Source organism: Myotis brandtii, unplaced genomic scaffold (assembly GCF_000412655.1).
Source record: "Myotis brandtii unplaced genomic scaffold, ASM41265v1 scaffold398, whole genome shotgun sequence".
NCBI lineage: Eukaryota > Metazoa > Chordata > Mammalia > Chiroptera > Vespertilionidae > Myotis > Myotis brandtii.
The window spans coordinates 575,413-581,393 of NW_005365280.1; the positions used below are offsets into that span (position 1 = coordinate 575,413).

Below are 5,981 nucleotides of genomic sequence, written 5' to 3' on the forward strand. Positions count from 1 at the left end.
GTCAGAGAAGCTCTCAACACACATTGGCTTGCCAGGAATCATATCAATGATGGTAGCATCACCAGATTTCAAAAATTTGGGGCCATCTTCCAGCTTTTTCCCAGAAAGACGATCAATCTTCTCCTTCAGCTCAGCAAATTTGCAAGCAATGTGAGCTGTGTGACAATCCACTCTGCCTCTGTATCTATTTTTGTTCATTAGTTTATAATGGTCTTCATTATCCATAAATGAGTGAGGTCAAATAAGCCAGTCAATGAAAGAAAAAGTACTGATTTTAAAAAACTAATAACTTAAAAACTGCCACACACACACAAGAACCAAATGGTCCACAAAACATTCTCCTTTCCTTCTGAAGGTTTTATGATGCATTGTAATCATTAACCAGTCTTTTACTATTAAACTTAAATGGCCAATTGAGACAAACAGTTCTGAGACCGTTCTTCCACCACTGATTAAGACTGGGGTGGCAGGTGTTGGAAATAATATTCATTTAGCCTTCTGAGCTTTCTGGGCAGACTTGGTGACTTTGCCAGCTCCAGCTGCCTTCTTGTCCACTGCTTTGATGACACCCACAGCAACTGTCTGTCTCATGTCACGAACAGCAAAACGGCCCAGAGGAAGGTAGTCAGAGAAGCTCTCAACACACATGGCCTTGCCAGGAATCATATCAACGATGGCAGCATCACCAGATTTCAAAAACTTAGGGCCATCTTCCAGCTTTTTCCCAGAAACTGCAATCATTTTTTTGATGAAGTCTCTGTGCCCTGTGGCATCAATGAAGGTCACATAATACTTGCTGGTCTCGAATTTCCACAGGAGATATCAATGGTGATACCTCGCTCCCGTTCAGCTTTCAGTTTATTCAAGACCCAGGCACACTTGAAGGAGCCCCTCCCCATCTCAGCAGCCTTCTTCTCAAATTTCTCGATGATTCTCTTGTCGATGCCCCCACGTTTGTAGATCAGATGGCCAGTAGTGGTGGACTTGCCGGAATCTACGTGTCCAATGATGATGATGTTGATGTGAGTCTTTTCCTTTCCCATCTTGCGTTTGAGTTAGCGGTGGTTTTCACGACACCTTTGTCCTCTCGCAGGTCTGGGCCCCACAAAGTACATTTTGGGGAAGAGCTTCACTCAAAGCTTCATGGTGCATTTTAACAGACTTTACTTCAGTTGCAACATTGACTGGAGCAAAGGTGACCACCATGTCGGGCTTGAGAACACCAGTCTCCATGATGTTGATGTGAGTCTTTTCCTTTCCCATCTTGCGTTTGAGTTAGCGGTGGTTTTCACGACACCTTTGTCCTCTCGCAGGTCTGGGCCCCACAAAGTACATTTTGGTTAAAACTTTAAGGAGTCCTAGAGTAAAAGAGCCTGCTCTGCTTTACCCAGCATTTCAAAATCCTTTGTCCATAGAACTCTCCCCCCTATATACCAGCCCTCATTTCTGGCCTGGCATGTTCTGTCTAATGAATAACTCCTCTTGGCTGTATAACAGACATCTTAAACTTGACATGTTGAGAAACAGACCCTTGACATCTGCCTCTCCAAGGCTACTTCTCATCTTCCCCATTTTTGTAAATGGTAACTTCACTTTCTAGTTTCCTGGTTCCCAAATCTTGGAAGTTTCTCTTTTTCTAACACATCACATACAAAAATAAACAAATCCTATTGGCTCAAATCTGACCACTTCTCACCAGTTCCACTTCAACCATTGTAGTCCAAACTGCCACCATCTTCCTCCTGGGTTGTTGATATCACCACTTAACTCATCTCCCTGTTCCCACCTTGCTCCCATTGTCTACTTTCCATACCACAGTTTTTAAATACCCAAGTCATGTGATCCCTCTGCTCAAAATCTTCCAATGGCTCCCCAACCCAGTCACAGTAAAGGCCAAAATCCTTACAGTAGTATATCAGACCCTATTTGATCTAGACCTTCATTGCCTCTATGATCTCATCTCCCACCAGTTACAATTTCAGTCACTGTGTTCCCATCACACTGACCTCCTGCCTCAAGGCCTTTTACTTGCTGTAATCTTCCTGAAATGCTCTTCCCCAGACACCCCCATGACTCATTCCCTCACTTCATTCAGGTCTCTCTGCTCAATTAACCACTTATTAGAGAGGCATTTCCTGACCATCTTATTTAAAATATAGTTGCCTTCACAGAGGGAGGGGGTGAGAGCATGTGCTGTGAGGATATGTGCTGGGGGGTGGGAGTGGCTGCGGAGAGGTCAATAGGGAAAAAAGGAGACTTATGTAATACTTTAAACAATAAAGAATTTTAAAAAAAGAATAATTGAAAAAATATATAGTTGCCTTGTGTTTTTTCATAGCACTTATCAATATGACAATGTGTGTATACATGTGTGTGTGTGTGTGTGGGTGTGTGAGTATGTGTGTCTGTGTGTAAATTTTTCTTTACTATCTACCCCTACCCCCCACCAGGATATAAGTTCCATGAGAAGAGAGGGAATTTGACTTATTCACTGCTGTATCCCCACTGTTAGTATTTCCATGAGTATGTGGAATGCAATAAATATTTTGTTGAATAAATGAATGACTTCCAGTTTTAGATCTGCAGAGCACACCTTGGGAAACTGGTTTAAGCTTTTGATGCTTGCTTCTGGGCTATGGTCTACACTTGGAAAAGGCCTTAATAAAATGCGGCTTTCAATATAGATTTGAAGGCATGGGTCTATTCCATTAAAAATGCTGCACTGTGAAAGTTTAAATTTGGGGGTTTTAAAATAAGGAGTTGAAAGGATCAGGGTTAGCTGACCTGGAAGTCAACCAACTCTCATGTTTGATTTTGGGTGAATATCTACATGCATCACAAGTAGAGCTCATAATTTTGCCTTATACTTGTTTATTTATTTATCTGTTTCTCTAGCTTAAATGAGAGTCTCATGAGGGAAGGCACTTTGTCTTGTTCGCTGCATTCCTAGTGCCCAAAAAGTGTCTGGCATGTAGTAGGTTCTGGTTAAATATTGATCACTTTTTGATTAAATTTTCATGCTGCTTAATTTAAAGACTTATTCTTTGCTTTATGACTTACTCATTTGATGCTTTTTTACTTATTATGCTTAATATGTACATTTAAACACATTCATTCAACAGCCAGTTAATATTTATATAGCACCTACTGTGTGCTGGGAATAAAGGTACAGGAATATGTGAAGTTAGTGTTTTGCCCCATAATGAGACACTTAGTCCCCAGGGATAGCTTGTATTTAAAAGCAGGAAATACCTATATAAATTTTTTCCTGAAGAAATAGTAAAAAATAGGTAAAGATCCTGTTTTACTTGATGCTTTCTTTTTAAAAAAATATTTTTATTTATTTCAGGGAGGAAAAGAGAAGGAGAGAGAGATAGAAACATCAATGATGAGAGAGATTCATTGATTTGCTACCTCCTCCATGCCCCCTACTGGGGATCAGACCTGCAATCTGGGCATTTGCCCTGACCAGGAATCGAACTGTGACCTCCTGGTTCATAGGTTAATGCTCTAGTACTGAGTCACACTGGCCAGGCTATTTGATACTTTCTTGACTCTTGTGAAAGGGAGCAATGGAAAACATCAAATAAATAGAAGAAATAAAAAAGAGGGAGTATTGACTTATGTAAAAAGTCATATACTTAGTAAAGGAATTGCAAAACAAGCCAAGGAACTCATACTCATCACATAAAGAATGCTGGTCCTGCCTGCCTGCCCTATCTGATGCATGATTTGAAATCCCATTAACCTTTTTTGAACTGAGATGTAAGACAATCACCCCAAACTCCAATCTTAATAATAGCACAGGTACCAGAGGTACTTTCTTGCTGCTCAAACTTGCAAAGCACTACTACGTGTTTACATTCAATTTGATATTATGTTCTTGATGTTCTCTGATATACCAGTTGTACTACACCCCTAGGAAATAGGGAAATTGTGTGTGTGTTTTTTAAGAAAGATAATTTTAATTTATTAGAGTTGAGAAGGAAATCTTATAAACTTTTCTCCCTAAGTACATAGCTCCACCCTTGAGAAAACTTAGCTCATTGTGTACTCATGAAAAGAGCACAATATCCTGAATGAGTCAAAACTGAAGATGCCAAATGGTGATACATGGACTTTTTAAAGAAGATCAGAGAACCGAGCCAACATTTTACTTTTGTTATTTAAGAGTAGAGTGTTGGAGGTTATCAGCATTGCAACTTACGAAAGAGGAGTGATGGAGTCACAAAATGTCTTCATTATCCTTGTTTACAGGTTTGGTTTTGGGGTGGGGATGAAAAGTCCCCTACTGGTAATAATGTCAAGTGTATTGGTATTGGCGGCTCCCCAGCACCATCAACCTTGACATGCAAGAATATAAAGAAAAACACTTCCTTTAAAAGTGGCTTTTCTTTTACTTTTTCATATTACTCAGGGAACACTTTTGGTGATTAAAAGTAGAATGACTTAATATGACTTCAATATTCTGAGAAACTCTTCCTTCTACCCTTGACTGCCACTATTTCAGGAAAGATTCTTGACAGAAAAAATGCCAAGAGTAGGAACTTTTTCGCCATCTAATAGTAATAGTCATATACATGACTATTTTTAGAGCAATTTAGGTTTATAATATAATTAGTGGCCCGGTGCATGAAATTCATGCACATTAAAAGGGGATTAATTAGAGGAAATATTTTAATATTGCTATTTGCCCTTTCTCTATAATAGAAGTGTCAAAGATGAAAGAAAATTAGTAAAATGTATATGAAAATCTTCCTCCAGTCAGAGTCTGGGGCGCACTGTGGGACCCAGAGTCAAGTCTCCGCCCACTCGTGGTGCCTCAAAATCGTGCGAGACCCAGACCCAGCCGGCCCCACCCCCATTGGGTGAGATCCAGACCCACCCAGCCCCACCATTGTCAAGCCCCGCCAGGTGTGGGGGGTGCAACCTCAGGTCCCCTGGCCTGGCTCCGGGAGGGGGGGTGCAGCGGTAGGACCCCTGGCACATGCCGGGTGGGGGCACAGCCTCAGGTTTCCCAGTGCACCCTCAGGTCCCCCAGCCTGGCACCAGGGTGGGGGGCATGCCTTGAGGTTCCCCGTCAAGCCCTGCTGAGTGGGGGTCGCAGCATCAGGTCCCCCATCAAGCCCCACTGGGCAGGGGGTGCAGCCTCAGGTCCCCCGGCACTCAGGTGGGGTACATAGCCTGAGGTCCCTAGCCCAGGGCAGGGGCTGCAGCCTGAGGTCCCCGGCCCAGCACCAAGGTGGGGGGCACACCTTCAGGTCCCCCGTCAAGCCCTGCCAGGCAGGGGGGCATGGCCTGAGGTCCCCTGTCAAGCCCTGCTGGATGGGGGGCATGGCCTGAGGTCCCCCAGCCTGGTGCCAGGGTGGTGATGTGACCTGAGGTCCCCTGTCAAGTCCCACCGAGTGGGGGGGGGGTGTGCATTCTCAGGTTCCCTGCCCTGGCCCAGGGCCACGCAGCCTCAGGTGCCTGCTGATTGCTGATTAAGGCTTGTTATGGGAACTTGGCCTTCACTGTGGGTGCAGCCATCTTGAGTTATGGAAACCCCACCTCTGCTGTGGGCGCCGCCATCTTTGTGATGGCATGATGGTCAACTTGCATATTCTCTCTTTATTAGATAGGATTGAGAGGAAGGAAATCTATATTTAGTGATAATAGTAGCACCTTGAATTAAGTTCCTGTGGCTACTGTAAGAATTTACTACAAATGTGGTGACAACAGAAATTTATTCTCTTATAATTTGGAGGCAAGAAGTTTGAAACCCAGCTGGGCTGCACTCTCTCCAGGAACTCTAGGGGAGAATTCGTTCTTTGCCTCTATCAGTTTCTGGTGACTGTCAGTATTCCTTGACTTGTGGCTACAACACTCCAATCTCTGACTCCATGGTCACATTGCCTTCCCTCTTCTGTCTGTTATCTCCCTATGCCCCACTCTTACAAAGTCACTTATCACTGCTTTAAGACCTATAGTAAAGGTCTCCT

At 43.3% G+C, this 5,981-nt stretch overlaps 1 pseudogene across 1 annotated transcript; it reads right to left on the reverse strand.

Moving 5' to 3' along the window:
• Positions 1–364: 364 nt before the first annotated feature.
• On the reverse strand, positions 365–1,075 carry LOC102253303 (annotated as a pseudogene). Its single transcript, XR_001363439.1, has one exon. The product of XR_001363439.1 is annotated as an elongation factor 1-alpha 1 pseudogene (transcript).
• Between the last annotated feature and the right edge of the window lie 4,906 nt (positions 1,076–5,981).